This window comes from Chroicocephalus ridibundus, chromosome 3, assembly GCF_963924245.1.
Source record: "Chroicocephalus ridibundus chromosome 3, bChrRid1.1, whole genome shotgun sequence".
Taxonomy (NCBI): Eukaryota; Metazoa; Chordata; class Aves; order Charadriiformes; family Laridae; genus Chroicocephalus; species Chroicocephalus ridibundus.
In genome coordinates this window covers 106,345,555-106,365,954 of record NC_086286.1, presented here as the reverse complement: position 1 = coordinate 106,365,954, position 20,400 = coordinate 106,345,555, and the positions used below count along the sequence as shown (strand labels likewise).

The window sequence follows — 20,400 nt, the reverse complement described above, 5'->3', positions numbered from 1 at the left end:
TGACAAAATACAATTCTAAGCCTTAAACGTGTGTCTTGCGTGGTGCTTTACAAGAATTAATTCCTGATGCTTTTTAGCATTAGTGAGTTAAAGGAAAGTAGAGCCATTACTGGTGTTTTAATTATTCTTGTAAGAATCCACTGTGTAAGCAACTGGCTGGCATAATTTTGCTAGTGCCCCTGCTAATTGAAGCAGAAGTAAGACGTTCATGTGTAAAGCTCTACTGACTGTGGAATGTGTGTGGGTACAGACTGGGATGAGAAGAACAATGCATAATAGTATTTGTATGAATAAAGTCCTTTTCTTGTGTAACTAGTCTGTAAAAGGAATTTCAATGTTATTAATGTTCTGCTATTCAGCTGGTTTTGGTTAATAGGTAAAGATATTTTACTTAGTAGTTCTTACCATATTCCCAGAAAAGTATTAGAGCGCACTTTTTGACAGTGTTACTCAGCAATTATGATCTTTTGATCATGACATTGGTATTTAAGTTGATAATTTGGAAAAAAAATAAGTGGCAGTCATTAATTAGGCAAATTATGCTGTTGCTCTAGTAGTCAGCCCCCAGATGGGTTTCCAGTGTTAGAAGAGACATTGCTTGCGCTGGATCCAATTGACTAATTAGTGTGTTCTGCTAGCGGTAGTGTAACAGAGCAGAAACAAGCATTTGTGCAGCACATTGTGCCTTTCTTTTCCGTAAGTAAAATGGTGCTGAGCGAGGTGGAATGACAAAGATAATGATGCAGCAAACGTACAAGGACGTAATGGTGTTCGAGGTGGCAGGCAGGCCTAGCTTGAGAGGAATAGAGTGGGGCCTGCTTACGTGTCCACAAAGAAGACGACAGCAAGGAAATTGGCTGTGCCGTTCCTTGCTGCTATCTCTGTGTGTGTATGTTTTAATGAGTTGGCTAGGGTCACTTCTGAGTCCTTACGGATGTGACCTGAGCAGAGAGAGTGGAAATTTAATACTAGCTTTATCAGATAAAGGATGCATTACTTCTGGTCTGAAATACTCATTTCCTCATATGATTCTCTTTTTAGCTGCCTCTGCTGCTTTGAATACTTAGTTCACATTAAAGTGCTGTAAAAGCTGGCACTGTTTCACCAATATGTTCTCTGACATTTACTGTAAAGACTTGTGAGGGTGTGCATTGTTTTTGTACTGATAATCGATTGCGGCAGCTCCAGGTACTCACTCAGCCTGACTTTTATAGTGCTATTGCTGTATAGGTCTGCAGCTTCCCTCTCCTGCTTGGCTACTTCTGGTGCCAAAAGCACTTTGCCATGTGAACGTTGCATTTTGTCACCAAAGCTGTGCTCGTGGAAGTTTAATCATGGGCTTACACCAAGGGGGGGAAAAATATACCTGAGAAAGGACTGATTTTGTAGAAGGCAGAGGGCTGACTTTCCGACATTTCTGCATCATGCAGTTCTGCGGTCAGGATCTTTTAAGAGTAAATCAAGGTGATAACTACAATAACCTTGAAAAGAAGCCATGCAGGCAAACTACGAAAGTACAGAGAAGTGGTTGCATAGAGTAGACATAGAGTAGAGCATCTAACATCAGCTTGATCATCTTGTCTTGTGGGTCATATTTACAGGAAGAAAGTGTATCCTGGAAAGCAGCAGTAGCCTTGCTTAGGAGTCATAGGAAATAAATATGAAAAAAATTAGGAGGCTTTGGGATGAGGTAGCTGAGACTGGTGGTTATGTTGTAGAGTGCTGACCAGGCTGCAGCTGGACATTGAATATGGAGATTGTCCGATGCTTAGCTCTTCCGTTTTTCTCAGCAGCGTATTGTTTCCAGTATCACCGTGACACTGGCTGAGGACAAGTTTGAGGACCTGTTTTAGTCCCAAGCAATGTGCTGCCCAAGGCTGAAGGAGCCTAACGTGTGTTCTAATTCACAGTAATTTATTCTTGTATTATCATTGCCTTTTTACCTTACATAATTATTTTCATAATTATTTTTTTACCTCTGGAGGCTGTTTTGCATATTCACGAGTGCAAATCAATCTGTTCTTTTATTTTCCTAGCCATCCTAATACTTTTTGTTTGCCACTTTTCCCCTCTTGAATTCCTTTTTCTTAAATGTTGGCGGCCTAGAGCTGTACATAGTATTTCATATAAAGTCTTCTCGGTACCTTGTACTACACCAGTGTCTCCTTTCCTCCACTGGAAATAGCTCTGCTTTCCGATGAAGGTTGCATTTGCCTTTCATGGCTGCACGAGCTTAGTGCTTCGTGATCCTCCCCTGACAGTGAATTCATCCAAGTTTTTCCCTTCCTCAGCTTCAGTATGAGCACAGCGAAATAACCAGAAGTGGGAATTTTGTGTTATAGAAATAACTTGTGCATATTACTCTACAGGGGGGCTGGTGCCCAGGCACCGGGAGCGGGGGCTGTGGGGTGGCCTCTCTGAGGAGAGGCCGGGGCTGCCCCGGGCCGGACACAGCCGGTTCCAGCCGGCTCCGACCCACCACAGGGCACGGCTGAGACCTGAAGCCAAGATGGTGGCATCTCTGTGGAAAATGTATTTAAGAATGGGCAAAAACATGACACGGGCGAAGTGAGGAGTGAGGAAAAAAGTGAGAGGCACAGCCCTGCAGAGAGGGAGGTGAGAGGAAGATGGAGGGGAGGAGGAGGTGCTCCAGGCGCTGGAGCAGAGATTCCCCTGCAGCCTCTGGAGGAGCGCAGGCAGGAGCAGGTTTATCCTGAAGGATTGCAGCCCGCAGGAAGGACCCACGCTGGAGCAAGGGGGATATGCGAGGAGGAAGGAGTGGCAGAGATTAGCTGTTACGGACTGGACCGCAGCCCCCACTCCCCATCCCACCGTGCCCCTCGGGGTGCGGGAGGCAGAGGGATCAGGAATGAAGGAGCGAAGCTGAGCCTGGGAAGAAGGGGGAGGAAGTGTTTTTACTTTTGTCTTTGTTTCTCACCATCCTACTCTAATTTTAATTGGCAATAAATGAAATTTCCCCGAGTCAAGTCTCTCTCTCCCGTGAGAGTAGTTGCCCTGTCTTCATTTTGACCCACGAGCTTTCCATCTTATTTTGTGTCCCCATCCTGTTGAGGAGAGGGAGCGAGAGCGCGGCTGGGTGGGGGTCTGGCTGCTGGCCAAGGTCAACCCATCACAATATGTTAAGACGTCAGCCATACTATCGTTCATGTGCTACCCATGACAATGAGGATTTGGTGTAACAAGGACTCCGGTGCTGAGGAATATTAAAATTTAGGGAAATTTGTACCTAGCCTGTCTGAATTGGCAGCCTGAGAATTTGACTTGCAAAGGCTCCTTGTAAGTTTTTAATGGCGCTCATGAAAGAGGTTCTAGTGCTGGTAAAACATCACAGTATTATAAAACTCAGTTGTCAGGTTTGTACTGGTATGCTCAGAGTTGACAGGCTGTGTCCCAGTAGTGGTGCTGGTGCTTCATGGAGAACTGGAAGACAGGCCAGCAGCAGGCGTCATATCAGAATGTAAATGCGCAATGCTTTTATTAAACCAAATGTTATTTTGATGTTAATAGTCTGAATTTAAGAAAGCTGTGTGGTTTGCCTTTAAAAAATCTATTTATATATGTATATATAAAAATAAAGTATCACCACTAAACCTTGTTTGGTAAGGGAAGTGGAGGGGACCTGTAACTTTACAAGGATCCAGCATGAGTTCTGCAGATGCTCAAGTTAAGCGAGGCCGTTGGATGTTCTGGCTTTGAGTGGTTTCCAAAGGATTGCAGTGAGCAGATGACAATACTGTCTTTGTGGGGGACACGGCTGAGAACAACAGGAGAAATAATTTCTGCATTTCCAGTCGGTGAAAACTCCATAAGAGAAAGTGCTAGCTATGTCAAGTGGTAAACAGGAAGAAACTTAGAAAACCAGGCTTCACTGGAGAACTTGGTAACCTAAGTTTTAGTTATCTTGTTCAAATTTCATGCAACTTTTTGGAAAGCAAGCCACAGGAAGGATGTTGTATGTCCTTAAGTGTCCTAAAATTGAAGTCTGCACTCAAACACACCACTTTCCAGGGAGACAAAAAAGGGGTCCCTTCTCCACAGCATTGTGTCGCATGGGGCCAGGACACTGTCATTGTGCATGTACCACCAGTAAAAATAATTTAAACATCATCATCTTAGGATCTGGTTATGAAAAACATCATGTTAACTCTGGAGATAGCCATTATCTTCACTGTAATTGTCGACGATTAATTATGGATAGATAAATAATTAATTTGTGATTGCAGTGATGAGATTATGCCTGCTAATAGGATGTTGCCTTAGAAAATAGTAGGAAGAGTGGAAGTTATTTTGGAAGTTACTTTTGCTTTTTTTAAGTTGAACTGATACTGTTGAATTTGTCCAACAAGGTTTCCACAGTGACTTTTTATTGGAATTAGAGAAGAATATTTAAATGTGGTCACCAGAATCAAAGAACTTTGTTCTCAAAGATCAAAAGTGTTCCGAAAAGGACTACAGGAAGGAATTGAAGTTTGTCTCTCTAACAGTGAAAGGAGAAATTAATGCACATGAATAATGAGTTTGCTGCCAAAAGGAGAAGGATATTGCTAGTAAATGATATTTTTAACCATGGAGTTGAGCTAGTTGCACTTGGTCTAGATATGTCTAGATACGCACTTAGTCTAGATGTGCACCCTCAGCAAGTTTGCAGACAACGCCAAGCTGAGTGGTGCGGTTGACATGCCTGAGGGATGGGATGCCATCCAGAGGGACCTGGATAAGCTCAAGAAGTGGGCCCACATGAATGTCATGAGGTTCAACAAGGCCAAGTGCAGGGTCCTGCACCTGAGTCAGGGCAACTCCCAGTGTCAATACAGGCTGGAGAATGAAGGGATTGAGAGAAGCCCTGAGGAGAAGGACTTGGGGGTACTGGTGGATGAAAAGCTGGACATGAACTGACGATGTGTGCTCACAGACCAGAAGGCCAACTGCATCCTGGGCTGCATCGAAAGCAGTGTGGCCAGCAGGTCGAGGGAGGTGATTCTGCCCCTCTACTCTGCTCTGGTGAGACCCCACCTGGAGTACTGCATCCAGCTCTGGAGCCCTCAGCACACGAAGGACATGGACCTGTTAGAGTGTGTCCAGAGGAGGGCCACGAAGATGTTCAGAGGGCTGGGGCACCTCTCCTATGAGGACAGACTGAGAGAGTTGAGGTTGTTCAACCTGGAGAAGAGAAAGCTCTGGGGAGACCTTATAGTGGCCTTCCAGTATCTGAAGGGGGCCCATAGGAAAGATACGGAGGGACTTTTTACAAGGGCATGTAGTGAGAGGATGAAGGCTAACAGCTTCACACTGGAAGAGGGTAGATTTAGATTATATAGTAGGAAGAAATTCTTTACTGTAAGGGTGGTGAGACACTGGAACAGAACAGGTTGCCCACAGAAGCTGTGGATGCCTCATCCCTGGAAACATTCAAGGCCAGATTGGACGGGGCTTTGAGCAACATGGTCTAGTTGAAGATGTCCCTGCTCATTGCAGTGGGGTTGGACTAGGTGACCTTTAAACGTACATTCCAACCCAAACTCTTCCATGATTCTATGTGTTTGTTCTTTAATGTGGCCTCTAATGATAAGCAGTTATTAAACAGTCTGCCAAAGACTGATTCCCTGCCATTTCAGCTCCTGAAACGATAGCTGGATGTGAGTGAAGGGCAACATATTTAAAAAATTACAGAAACAAGAGGATAGAGTGGTCTCTGCTGGAAACTGAACTGAATGCCATAATGGTGTACCTGGCCGTAACCTTTACGTATGACCCAATTTTCTCTTATTTTCTTTCTTATGTAGAGGCTATAGAGATATGTGAGAAATGTTTTAAGTCCACACTGTGCATCAAAAAGAAATAACTTTGTGAAAATGGAAACATTTTTGAAAGTAATACTTTTAAATACTTTGTTTGTAGTTCAGTTTGTATGACCTCACACGAAGACATGGGATAGTGGTGAATGTTTGTTGTTAAATTATAGAGAAATTAGAAATGTAGGAAAGAATGGATTAAGCAGCTGTCTTTGGAAATGCCACCATTTTCTACTAACATTTTCATGTAATGATAATGAATTTACTGTATCTGGGTGTATTTCGTCACTGGCTGTAGCATGAATGCACTTAAATAGGTAAGGATCACCGCTGGATGATGGGTGGATCTTTGTACAACATTTAGCTTCAAGTTTCCATACTCGAAAGTGGTCCAAAGATTTCAAATAATATTTAGCAATATTAAATATTTGTAATTGCTATCATAGAATCATATAATGGTTTGGGTTGGAAGGGACCTGAAAGATCATCTAGTTCCAACCCCCCTGCTGTGGCGGGGACATCCAGCCTGGCCTTGAACACTTCCAGGGATGGGGCATCCACAGCTTCCCGGGGCGACCTGTTCCAGTGCCTCACCACCCTCAGAGTAAAGAATTTCTTCCTAATATCTAATCTAAATCTCTCCCTTTTCAGTTTAAAACCATCACTCCTCGTCTTACCGCTCCACTCTTTGATAGAGTCCCTCCCCATCTTTCCTGTAGGCCCCCTTTAGGTCCTGAAATATCGAGGACTCTGTAATGTATTTAAGGACTTACCGTGTACTTTCGTCCAAGCGTGGCAGATGTGCGCGTGGATATACCGTAACGCGCACACCTTCAACATAATTGCATCTGTAAAGCCTTTTCCCCCCCAATTTTATGGAAGGGGTGCGCTCAGCCCCGGCTCGTACCGGAGCGGTTGGCGCTACCTGCGGGATGAGCTCTGCGTCCCGGCGTGACACGGGCTCCCAGCGGCCGCCTTGGCCAGCGCTGTCTGCGGTGATGCCGCCAGGAACGCCGCACGGGAAGGACGAGCGACGAGCGCAGCCGTTCCCGCCGGTGCCCCCGGGGGTGACAGCCCCCGCCCCGCCGGCGGTGTCACGTGGGGCAGCAGGAATGCGGCGGGGGTCCCGCGCGGGGGGGGAGGTGACATGGGACGCGGCGGCCGCCAGCCCCGCCCCGCCGCGACCGGCGGGCGGCTGCGCCAACCGGCGGGCGGCGGGGCCTCGCGCTGCCCCAATGGCGGCGGGCGCTGCCCGAAAGGCCCGGCAGCGGGCGGGGCGCGGCGGCCCCGGGGAGGCGGTAACGGCAGCGGGGGCGGGCGGCGCCCCGCTGGGACTCGGGAGCTCCGCTCGGCGGCGAGTGCGCGCTCGGTCGGCGGCAGCCCCCGGGACGGTGTGTGTGTGGGGGTGAGCGAGGTGTCTGGGGAGCGGAGCCCCGGCGGAGCGGGCCGGGCCGGGCGGCGGCCTCGGAGCTCTTGGCGGCGGCGGCGGCGGAGGAGGAGGAGGAGGTGGGTGTTCCCGCCACGGTTGCAGCCGGCGGGGTCCCCGCTCCGGCGTTCAGTCACGGAAAGTTTCGTCTTTGGGAGGCTGGGCTCGGTGTTCCGTGAGGAGACACCCCTCCTGCCCGCGTCCCGCCGTCCCCGGGGCGCCGGGGGGTCCCTCCGGGGCAGCGGGTGGCGACCGGGAATCTCTGCCCGCCGCGGTGGCAGAGAGGAATAACCCGTATATTTTTTTTAATGTATTATTAAATAGGTTCTGCCTGCGTAACGCGGCTTGGCGAGGTGCCGTACGCGGGTGCAAGGGATCGTTAATAGGCGCGTTTGCTTCTTTTCCAAACTTCCAGCTCTTGATCCGCGGTGAAGTTTCTCCCCCCGCCCCCCACCCCTCAAGGTTCTCGCCGGGGTGTTGCTGTCGTGTGAGCCGCCTCCCGTTCCCGGGCTCCGGCGGCTGCCCGGCTCCCGCGCCCCTCGCCGCCTCGTCAGGTGCGGACGAGGCTATTGGAAATCCCAGCTCCCAGGGGGACTGGAGTTTCTTTCCTTCTTAAAAACTGTGTTCAACACCAGCTCTGCAGTTGGCATCTGCAATGAAATTGGCTTTCTTGAAACAGGAAAAATATTTTGGCGTGTAACTGCTGTCCGTTTCTGTATTTTTTTTTTTTTTTCCAAAGGAGGTTTTAAAACTGTCTTTGGTTTCTTTGCAATTAACACTTTAACTATTGGAGGAGTTACATAGTTGCTCGCGGTGATCCCATGTAGTTACTCTTGAAGGATGCCCTGTTCTTACAGGGTAAGGCAAGAACAGCTGTAGAAGATTGGGCAGCCATTCACCTGGGCGAGCAAGTGAGCTTTATCAGCAGGCAGAACCCGGTGCTTGGAAAGACAGCTATTAGTAATTTGCCCATAGCAAAGGCTTATTTTAAAGGCCTTTAGGTGGTGCTCGCATTTTTCCCCAAAAAGATTTTATCCGTTCAAAATTCCATCCTCTTTCGTTCAAGTATTTGTTCAATCCTTTTTTTTTTTCCCCCCAAAGCTACTAAGATCTGTCTTTTATCTTGTGCAAGCAGGTTTGCAGCTGTTTAATTGCAGCATTAAAAATATCTTCTTTTTTTCAATTGTGCAGTTTAACTGTTACCATAAAAAGATGTAGGGTTTGGTTTTTTGTGTGTTTGTGTTTTTTGTTTTTTTTTTGCATGAGTCAGGAGATAAGTAAGACTGACTGTTTAAAAGCTGTCTCATGCTGAATAAATACAGTGAGGATAGACTGGTGTATGTTTGTGACTATCGTTATTGTAAAGAAAATAAATGTTTTCCCAGAGCCTTTACTCTGCTTAGTGAGCCCTGGTGAGCAATCTGTTCTGCAGTAGAAATGAAGTATTACATTTTTTAAATTTTCTGTTGGTGCTCAGGAGACGGGGATTTATTGCCTGAACAAGGGATATGTTGGGCGCCTACAACTGCAAGCCCATTATTCAGGCAGGGATTCTGGCTCTTCAGCTGTTTTCTTCAATGGGCCCTTCATTCTTTTCATTTGGGTGACCTGCTTGATCTTGATAATCTGTCTGACTTGCTTTGTTTAATCCATCTAGTCTTTATTACTTTTTTTTCCACTGTCGGGCTTAGTAGCCCATGAACTAGTTACCTGTGTTTATCTGGTTGTGAACAGTAGTTCTTTAGTCAATACCTTGAAATCTGATATTTCTGAAGGCTTTGCAGTGAGATTTCAAGACTTTTATGATATAGTCTACAGATTTCTTAGCTTACCTGTGGTGTTGTACATGAGACGTGACCTACTACGTGAGAGGTATCTTGTGATGGGACAGGCACTGTGTGTCCAGTGCGTGGAGTTTTTGTGGCTGATACCCACAGGTAGATGTGGTGGGACAAAGAATTGTGAAAGCAGATAGGTGCTTGAGGAACGTGCTGGCCATCAGCTCCTGATGAGTGCCAGGACCTGATAGGATCCTCTGTATTTGGGATTCGTGAGTCCATACGCCACAGGATGTGGAGAGGAGCCCTAGTGCTGCATGATGGGTGTGTGCAGGCTGGCATCGCAGCTCTGAGATATTGAGACCAAATGTGCAAGTCTCGGGCTGTTGGCTATGACAGGTCACTGGTGAGGACAGCAGAGTACCGGTGAGGCGGTTGCCTCCCTCTGTGCCCATGGGCAGGAGCCCTCTTCTGACCAGGAGCCGCGGTTACTCTCAGCAGGTAGGATACGGTTTTGCTCATCAGTAGACTGTGACAATCCTTTCCCAGAGCAGAATTCTGTGAAACAAGCTTTAGCATGTATTGAGATTAACTTTAAAAATCCCCGTTATTACATGAATAGTATTTAGATTCTCATTTTTATTGTGATTGAAATTGAGGGTCTAGGTACCTCAGCATCTTGAGCTTTTCTTTTAGCCCAATAACTTCAGTGGGAATGTGCTGACTTACACTGGCTTGAAACACTAAGTCTAAACACTTACTTTAGTCGTATGTCGCATATAAAAGGTTCTGATTATCCTAAACCTAGTAGCTGTATAGCATGTCTTTAAGATGTCTAGAATCCAGACTTCATAAGATACAGGATTAGTTTTGAGTAGGCTGAGTTTTTAATGTTGGATATCACAGCTTTTTTTTAAATGCTTTTGGAGTTTTTTAATGTCTTTCTATTTAAGTTTCTCTTCTTAACGGAGCTTTTTCTTTGTTTTTCTGTTTGTTTTCTTGGTTGTTATTTTATATGTACTCTTTTTTTTTTTTCCTCTTTTTGCTGCTTGCTGCTGGGGAGGGATTGTCTTTTGTTTTCCATTTCTTTTACAGTTGAGAGTATTTAGTCTTAACATTAATAAATATGATATGAAAAAATCTCAACACCAGAGGAGTTTCTCTGTTGATTCTGAGCTGTTTAGGAGTCTGTGCATAGTTTATAAACATTTGAAGGAAGACAACAAGCCTGTCTAAAACCTGGAGGGCTATTGTCAAACTTCATAATTGTTCATGGAATTTAATGCGACTGGGAATAGTGCATTACTCATTGGTAAAACAGGAAGTCTATTAACTGCTTCTATATAAAGTAGAGATTATTTTTAGAATCTGTTGTAGAAAATTTACAAACTTTAGTCTATTTCTGAAGAAGCCAGGAAAGAAATCCTGCAATCCAGGAGGAGGAGGAGTAATTTTGATTCAGAATTTTGGATTAAAATTCATATATTGTGCAGAGCTGCAGTCAGTTTATTCATGCATCTATACTACTACATTGCTCTCAGTTTTGTATGTAATGGAGAAATGAGCAGCGTGTAGTACTTATTTTCTTTATTTTTACGTATGTGGGATAATTTTCTTTCTGCTTCTGTAAAGTGACTTCCGTTTTACTTTTTTCTTTTTCTTTAATTATGTCTTTCCATTTTACAGTTTTAGTTTAGAAGCGTAGAAGGTATGTCACGGGCAATTGTCTTATGGCCTCTAAATTAAAGTCATTTTTGAAACTGTCTTTCCGTAAGTTCAGCTTCCTGATGGTTTTTTGAGCCTCAAGTGCATTTCTGTACTATCCTCAGATGCTTCACGTGGAATATCTATTGCAGCAGTTGTCCCTTAGAGAAACTTCCTATGGAGTTACAGCGTAAAATCAAACACACTGAACGCGATTGTCAAGCACGTCTTACTTTTTGAACGTTTTGTATGTTACAACAGGGCAATAAATGAGGCTTCATTGATAGCGGCATGAATTAGTCTTTCATTTCGTATATATTCTCCAAAAGCGAGCGAGGCATTTTTCATATCCAAGATCTTTTGTCAAAATCAGCAGTCGTTACAGGTATTTTTTTCCACTCCTGTTCCTGTTTGTACAGAGTCTTTCTTGTTACTGTGTCTGTTAGTGGAAAGTTAACATTGGTAAATTTGTTTCTGAATCTACTAGTTTGAAGAGTGGAAAAACTGTAAGCCTGGGTGCTTGGAAATTATCAGGGATTCATAAACTGAAGGCTGAGGATTACTTTGGGAGACTGCAGGCATGTTATCAGGGGGAAGCGCTCTTTATGATGAGGAGGGGAGATACATGAGCAAGATAAATGAAAATTCTTATTATGGACCTATACAACTATGTCCTAATACTCTATTTGCACCTCTTTCTCAGTAATGTCATTGTGTGCGTATGTGGTTTGCGGAGAGCAGAATCTTGGGGCTCAAGGTCTGTCACATATCTGCGGAAGGAAACATCATTAGTATCTTTTGAAATTTAGTCACTTGGATGTTTTCTTACAGTAGAGAATCTGAGTTTTAGTTGCATCAAAATACTTCAGATTATTTTGAAACCAGGGACTTGTAAAAGGACAAGTAGTTTATAAGGGAATGATGACAAGTAGTACTAAACAGGATTTGAAAAATATGTTTTCGAACTTGTGTTTTTAGATCAAAAACTTGATTCATAGTTTATTCTGAATTGCCTGAATCAGCAAGACTGTGGGAAGTGGTGCATAACTGCACATCATTGATTCATGTCCTACATGTTCGCTGCTCAGTCAGGAAGCCTGAAGCTTAATGTCAAATGCGTGGGTGAAGCAGTTCACCAGAGCAAAATAAATTGTTCTACTTACGTGGTGCTGAATAGGGGCATTATCTCGTGAAAATCTGTTCCAGTGACTTACTGTACTGTACAATACTTGTTACTTGGGACTGAACCGTGAATACAGTCTATTAGGATCCAAGCTCAAGGTCAAACATTCACACTCACTTCTGTTCTGTAATCTCTTTTCTAGAAATGCTTTCAAATAGATTACGGAAATCACACGAATTTTTTTCCCCTCCTTAGAGTTACAGAATATACATCTAGAAATTTCAAGAAAGCATTAACATTATTTCCTCATCTGTAAAATGTGATCTTGAGTTATTGGGAAGTAAATAGCAATATCTAGGTCTCCTGCTAGGACTGCAGTGAGTCTTGAGCTTATGGCACTTGACTTTGTATTTTTTAACATTTTGAAGCATTCAGTGTCACATCCTCGGTATTCTTTTAGAAATTTATACGTAATATTCATTGCTGTTGCAAACCATGGGCTGGCTAATTTGAGTCTTTAAAGCTTTGCTTTTGAACTAAAGAAGCTGGAGAAGGAAGGGGTCTACTCAGTCTTTTGCAAATCAAGGAAAGAGTGAAGACTGCTCGTGTTAGGACTAGACACAGAGTTTACAATTCCACAGGAAACTGCCTTCCGTTATACATGTTTTGAAGACGAGGGCTATTCCATGCAGGTGCTATAACTATTTTTCTTTCTTACTTTAGCTGATGTTTTAACAGCTGCATTACCTGATTTCTGATTTATTTGAATAATATTTCGGTGTTTTAAAAAACAAATCAATGAAGTTTGTGTTATTTTATTTTTCTAGAGCGTGCATTATGACTCTTAATTTATGATTAGAAATGTATTTCCATATTTTGCTCCAAATATTTTTTTCAGAAACACAGGAGCAAGAGTCTGTATTTATATTCTTAATAATTCATCAGGTGAAATAAATTTGTTCAGTTGGACACTTTTGTAACCGCCAGATCTCATTCATTGTCTGTGATGGGTTGTCCTCGATGAGAAACAGTGTGGTTACTTTTCCAAGGACGGTAGTACCCCAAAATTGAAAACGTTTAGAAGTGTCTCCGTCAGGACTAGGTTTGCAGAAAGCGGTAGGAACTGAATCTTCAGGTCAGTGTATCATTTCACTTGTATCATTGGAAAGAGCTTCTGATGGAAATTTTCATCAGTTGTCATCCGTATCTTGAAAGACAACCTATGCTTGGTAAAACTAGGACTCATGGATTTAGTGTAAGTTTGACCAGTATTTTCTGCTTTTGGGGTGGATGTGCAGATTAAGTACAATTGGAGGAGAAAAAAATTCTTCGTTGACAGTATCCATAAAAAATATCTCCTCCCCTCCCCCCTATTTATTTATTTTTCTCTTTTTGGAAGCTAAGATTCTTGTGTTTGGGGTTTTTTTTGGAAGCCAAGAACTTGATTTGATGGGGAATCAAAATGGTTTTCAAGAGGGGGAAGTTTCCCTGTGACAAAAATGCTGTATTTTACGTGTGAGATGTGAGGCTGATCAGAATTACTAGAGTGAATTACTATTTTGGTGCATTTTTTATATATAAAAAAATATAAATTCTCTGCATCATAATTCTAATTACATGTGTATTATAATAATATGTATGCAACTAAACCATACATAGATTTACATCACAATTGAAGTGTAATGCATCATGCAAGCATCTTTTCTGGCTTAAAAATAGAAATCTCCCTGAGGACGTTTCCAATTAAGGTTAATACTTGATCTCCAATATTGGAAGGGACTGATTTAGGTTATGTTTAAAAGAGGAAATTTCAGAAATAAGTTTACTTTACCAGATGAAGTTACTTAATTTGCTCTAAATTTGATTGCAATCATGAAAAATGCTCTTAGTATTCATATATTTTTATTTTGCCTGGGTGCGCGACGTGGAAGACCGTAGCCTTGAACCAGCAACACAATCATCTAGTTTGTGTGGCACAAAAACAAACAAATCAGTCCTGACTAAAAGTATGTGATGCCAGCATGCACTTTTAATTCTTTAGATGCTTGCAATTTTTATGGTACACTCGAGTGCTGCTGGGATGGCCTCTAAAACCTGGGGCGATGCCCCTCTTTTTCCTTCGGGTATTCAAACAGTTGCTGGCACAAAAGGCAGGAGCAAAGGCTAATTCATTAAAAGTCAGGTGCCCTACGTGCGTGTTTGGGAACCTGTTGCCTTCGCTCGTTTTAATAATTTTTTTACCCATACTCGCTTTCAGTCCTTCAGTATTTGTAGGTCTCGTCTTTCCCGTCTGTAAATTAAGTGTAGTGCTACAGAGCTTAATAAAATCATATGTTTGTGTTGAGTTCAGCAAGGTCTTTTACAGAATGTCATTATGTTCAGGGTGGGTGTACTGCTAGATGGGTGAAAAACTGGTGGGATGGTTGGGTTTGGAGGTGGCTAGTTGGCTTATCTGGAGGCTAGTAACCAGTGGAGTGCTCCAGCTGTCTGTTGCAGGACATGCCCTGTTGAATGTTATATGTGACTTGGGAGGCGACCAGCCCTAGTTCATGAAGTTTGCAGATGATGCCAAACTGGGGTTAGGGGTGAGCAGTGGATGTGCTTGACATCAGGGCTAGCATTCAGAGGGACCTGAGCAGGTTGGAGGAGCTGGCTGGCAGGAACTTTCTGATATTCAGCAAGGATGAGGGCAAGGTTGTGCACGTGCGAAGGAAGAGCTCCTTCGAAGGGAAGGGTTGCCCTTCACTCAGGGCTTGTCAGACCACACCTAGGGTATTGCATCCAGCTTTATGTCCACACCCCTCCCCGCCCCAGTTCGAGAAAGATGTGGATAAACTGGAGCAAGTTCAGCACGAGGCCACCACGGTGTCAGGGAGCTGCAGCACTGCCCTGGTGGAGAGAGGCTGAGAGACATGGACTTGGCCAGCCTGGAGAAGAGATGCTTCATGGGGGCCTAATGGCAGCCTGCCCCCATCCGCTGGCAGGTTATCAAGAAGGTGGCAGGACAACAGGCAATGGTCATAAACTGAAGTAAGGGTGGTTCTAACCAATATAAGGGCAATATTTTTCTCTAGGAGGACAACTAAGCAGGAGAACAGGTTGCCTGGCAGGGTTGTGCAGTCTCTGTCTTTGGAGGTTTTCAGGATCCCAGCAGATAAAGCAGCCTGGTCTCACCTGATAGGTGACCTGGCTTTGAGCAGCAGGTTGGACTACGTGACTCCTAAGATACCTGCCAACCTGACCAGGTCTATGAATCAGTGATTCTGTATTTTACCTTGCAAGAATAATCTGCCCTCAGAGGGGAAGAATATAAATATTAAAAAATGCATAATGCTTTCTGCTTGCATTGTGGATCGGAGCCCTCAGACAAATCTGCAAATGCAGTCTTTGCTTTCTTCCTCTTTTGCTCTCCCGCAGGTGATGTACTGGGCAGGAGCCTGCTGTAGGTGAAGGTTGTAAATAATACCCTTTAAAAAGGAGAATCAGAATACCAATCTTCAGCCATGTTCTCAGGGTGTCTCTGTAGATTGCTGCTCTTTCAGGGCTGGCTGCCGTGTTGTTCTCTAGCTTTTAGCAGGACACTGCTTGGTGCAAGAAAGGGTGGCAGAAAAAGAAGTGAAATATTTTTGGGGGAAGTGGATTCTACATGCAGTCTGAAAAATGTGCATCTCTGCGGATCTGACCTTGTTTGTGTTGCAGCTGGTAATAGAATTTCCCCAGATTTAACTGAGCCAGGAACTGGGCTTCATATTTATTTTCTACTTGAACCTATGCAGTTCCTTATTATTCCATTGCTTATGATTTAGGTAATTTTCTTCGATAAATTTAAGAATAAAATTAGTACAGTGTAGAACTGTTAGCTATTAATAAAACCAAATATACATTAAAAGAAATAATGATCCAGTCTTGATACAGCCTCCTCCTATGGCTTACAGCATGTGATGGTAAGCTTTCATAATATAAATGCCTGCTCCATTCACTCCCACTGTAGTATAAAAACATTTTTTTTCAAAAAACAAAAAAGTCTACAGTCTGTGTTTCTTAGGAATAGTCTTGTATGGATAACAAATTCTGCTATCCATTTTTATTTTTTCTGTGTAACAGAGCCATCTTAAGGTACTTAAAAAAAAAAAAAAAAGAAATTAACCTTTTTTCTTCTACATTCTTTTTTCTCCTTGCTTTTCTGCACTCTCAAAACAGTCTATGTATCAAATTTCAGCAAGATTTACTTCCCAGCAGGAGTTCTGTAGTTATAGGTGGAAGAAGACTCAATTAGGCATTACGCAGCAATATTCAGTAAGTGATGTGGACACAAGAGGATTTTAAACATTCATGGGCTTTGTCTTCACAGGTTTGTGGGTTTTTAAAAAATTTTTTTATAACTTAATTTTCAGGCTTTCAGGTTTTCTCAGAGAAGTTGCTTTGTAGCTTGCCTGCACTGAGCTTTCTCCGTGAGTTACAGTTCCTTGGAAATCAATCTCCTCGTTTCATCTTTTCTATTTTCTATTAAAAAATGCTCACTGGCTCATTCTTTCCGCGCCATTAAGAATGAAGAATCCTGATGTCGCTGCGGTTATAGTGCATACTCCTTAACGAGAAGGAATGTCACCTTTACAGTTCTTAGGGTGGTAGAGCTGGACAACTTGGCTGCGTGTGCCTCTTGGGTGCTCAGGGGACGGGTACTGTGCCACCAGGTATGAACGCTGTGCTGCCTTGTTGTCTTGGCTGGGTCTGCATCGGTCCTGTTTCTGTTGCCTTCTGACTTCAGAAGGAGTTACTGGAGGTAACGAGAGGGGAAACTGAGTCACAGAGAGGAGCACTGACTTTCTTCTGTAGTCTTTGTACAAGTATAAAGGTGACTCATTTTTTTGGTAAAATGGCTGTTTCCCATGGAATCAGAATTTGTCTCATGGATGCCAGGTCACCGGCCTTTATTATAAAGGTGTTAGTGCTCTGAGATTGTAAGGTCTGCTGTGGGACACTGCAGACTTCCACCTCCTTCCATACCAGCTTTCATGGATGAAGGTGAACGCTCTTGGTGGAAAACTTGAAGTACTAGAGTAGAATATTTCAGTTGGAAGGGACCTATGGCAATCATTTAGTCCAACTGCCTGACTACTTTCAGGGCTGACTGAAAGTTAAAGCATGGTATTAAGGGCATTGTCCAAATGCCTCTTAAACACTGACAGGCTTGAGGCATCAATGACCTGTCTAGGAAGCCTGTTCCAGTGTTTGGTCACCCTCTCAGTAAAGAAATGTTTCCTAATATCTAGTCTGAACCTTCCTTGACTCAACGTTGGAACCACTCCCATGTGTCCTGTCCCTGGATACCAGGAAGAACAGTTCAGCACCTCCCTCTCTGTGTCCACTCCTCAGGAAGCTGTAGAGAGCAATGAGGTCGCCCCTTAGTCTCCTTTTCTCCAAACTAGACAAATCCAGAGTCCTTAGCTGCTGCTTATAGATTGTTCATTCCAGCACTCTGGGAATTAGTGCTGGGGGCTGTCCTTGGGGATCATTTCACACCTGGCCAATTCTGGTTTCTGGTGCAAGTGCCATTCGAGATCTGACTGTGACTGCTTCCGCTGCATGGGACTTCTCTGCATGAGAAACATCGCCCAGGAGCATCTGATTTTGTTGTGGTACTTTAATTATATTTTCTTAAATATTGATTTAAGACTTAGAAATCTTTACAGACTTGGTGAGGCCTAAGTATATTGCAGTGTATTAAGGGATCTGAATTTTTTTTTCTTTCAAAATACATGCAAAATACAAACTTAGAAAGTTACTAGCTAAACTGCTGGAATAAAAGTATGCTGCCCTGCTACAAATCAGGGTTTTTTTTAACTGCTGTAGTCTCTCAGGCTTGGAATGTTTTCTTGATGTGGGTTTGCTCAGATAGATTGGTTCGATGACTAACCTGCTATAGGCAGACAATTAAACTGGGAACTTGCAAAGTTGGAAAGCTGTCTTTCCTCTTCCACTCAGTAAATATGAATAAGAGCTGCCTGTTCCTCCTAACAGTTAGACAGGAAAGGATCAGGGGAAAACAGCAAGAAGCAGACAGGGGAAGTGAGGGCCAGAATGGGTCACCTGCCTCTCATAAAAGTGTCTGGGAGCTCCTTGGCGCCGCTCTTGGTATTGCCTGTGCGTTGTGTACATATGGGAAATGTGGAGGAAGAAATGGAAAGGAAGGAGGCAATCTGTAGACCACCACTGGCAATCTGTAGACCACCACCGTGGTCCACACCAGCCACTGCTACCTCTTTACCCTCAGCTGAAGGAAAGAAGGTGGTGAGCACTGAGTCGGTCAGCTGGAAGCCAATGGGAGATCTTTGGGGTAGGCCACTTCAAGAGCTGCCGTTTCTCCCTGTGTTTCTGTGATTGCTGTGGAGCCTGGAAGGGGGCAGTTTGAGTCATTAACTAGAGGTTATACTGTGTTTGAGACATCAGTTTTATAAGGGGAGAAAAGCTCCATATCTTGATAACCTTTGTGTCATGTCATGGAATCACAGAATGGTTAGATTTGGAAGGGACCTTAAAGAACATCTAGTTCCAACCCCCCTGCCATGGGCAGGGACACCTCCCACTAGACCAGGCTGCTCAAAGCCCCATCCAGCCTGGCCTTGAACACTTCCAGGGATGGGGCATCCACAACTTCCCTGGGCAACCTGTTCCAGTGCCTCACCACACTCTCAGTAAAGAATTTCTTCCTGATATCTAATCTAAATTTCCGCTCTTTCAGTTTGAAACTGTTACCACTCGTCGTATCGCTCCACTCCCTGATGAAGAGTCCCTCCCCAGCTTTCCTGTAGGCCCCCTTTAGGTACTGGAAGGCCGCTATGTCCAGTACATCAGGGCAGTTGTTCAATTGTTTAGACTCATAATTTTATAATGTAATATGCATGAATATAATAGCTTATGTATTTCACTTTTGATAGGTTATTTTTTTTCCCCAATTGGAATTTTTAAATACCTTTGGAACAAAATTTTGGTATTCCGTGCCTTAAAAGCACATAGTTTTTCGGTTTCTTAAATAGTTTTATGTTAAACTACATAATATATACTCAGTGGTCATGATGTTGCATCTGGAATACAGTGTTTGGTGTGGGGCCCAGTGTAAGGGAGGGAGTGGCAAACTGGAGTGAGTCCAACGAAGGCCACTGCCGTGGTTGGGGGTGGGAACAGGTCAGGAGAGGCTGAGGGAACCAGCTTTGTGTCCTTGTGAGAAGAAAGGACTGAGGGGAATTGAATTGCAGCCCTCTGTTCCCTAAGGCGGGGTTGGAGAGAAAACGGAGCCAGGGTTTTTTCAGAGGTGCACAGCAGGACAGTGAGAGGCAATGGCCGAAAGCTGCTGCGAGCGTAGTTCCAGCTGGGCATAAGGGAAAAAACTCTTCCTGGGGGGGGCTGGTTAAGCACAGGAGGAGGCTACCCCTGAAGTGGTGAAACCTCCGCCTTCGGGGGGGCTTCAGAACTTGGGTGGAAAAGGCCCTGAGCAACCTGATCTAATTTTGAAGACACCTGTCCTACGTGTATGAGAGAACATTCAGAGGTCCCTTTCAGCATCATTTGAGCTGTGATTTCCATGATGGTTGTTTGAACGCATGTGTATTCTGTGTGGCGTGTAACTCTGTTAGCAGCAGAATCAATGGAGGCATCACTTGAGCTACCAATGCACTGTGCCCTATGCTGGTCGCCGAATTAAATCACCTGACTTAATCTTGATTTAAACATCTTTGACTTGAGTTAGTTCCCCTGCCTCTCAACAGAAGAGTGAAAAACATCTTTGTAACACGGTGCTGCTAGAGGTTGTTACATGAACATGCCATCTACTACATAGAATGGCAATTATTTTATTTTTATGGAGGGTATTACTGGAAGGTACCATACACAAGCTTTCTTTGCTCCTGCAATGTTTTTCTCAGAATCTAAAAAGTAGAGAAAAATCTGTGGAACTTCAAGATGAATTAATGCCATGTATAAGTCAACCCCTAAGGCATTCTTAAGTGAGAAAGTGTATCTATCTTCTTGTGAATAACGGCACTGTTCAGATGGGAGCAAGCAGGTCAGTGGCAAGGGCTCTAACACTGGGTCTGTGTCCTTCCTCGACACAATCCTTGTGTAATTCGAAGCATGTCACTGTGAGCTAGATCACAACAGAAAACAAGCTGAAAACTTCCATAGCTCAGCTCTGCGTTTTAATTGTTAGTATTTGCTTGTGAGGAAGAAACTGTTTCTTAAAATTGTTGTTGAAGTTAACTTCCAGAGGTGTTTAAAAACTTACATTGTATGTTTAAATAAAAAGAATATTCAGAAGGCCTTTTAGCTACTGTCTTAAGGATGTATTTGGAAGAGGTGCTCAGACTAAATTTCGGAGGTTTGCCGGTTATTGTGTGTTTCACACTTGAAAAATCTATATTTCAGTGATGATTCAACTGTAAAAGAAAGAAAAATAGCCTTTTCTTCAAACCATAATTTCCCCTCATTTTGGCTGACAGTTTTGGTGTGGCAAGATGCATTCCAGACATTTGTACACAGGAACATGCCTTAGAGCTCTGC

The 20,400-nt window shown here is 43.7% G+C and overlaps 1 protein-coding gene across 3 annotated transcripts in view; it reads left to right on the top strand.

Moving 5' to 3' along the window:
- Positions 1-17,437: 17,437 nt before the first annotated feature.
- The window catches only part of ARHGEF10 (Rho guanine nucleotide exchange factor 10), a 109,234-nt gene continuing 106,271 nt past the window's right edge, over positions 17,438-20,400 (top strand). For 2 of the 3 annotated variants that reach the window (XM_063330353.1, XM_063330351.1), the window contains exon 1: positions 17,438-17,483. The gene's annotated coding sequence lies outside the window, so the exon portion shown is untranslated. The remainder of the gene's footprint in view (positions 17,484-20,400) is intronic. The other variant, XM_063330354.1, reaches the window with a different exon arrangement.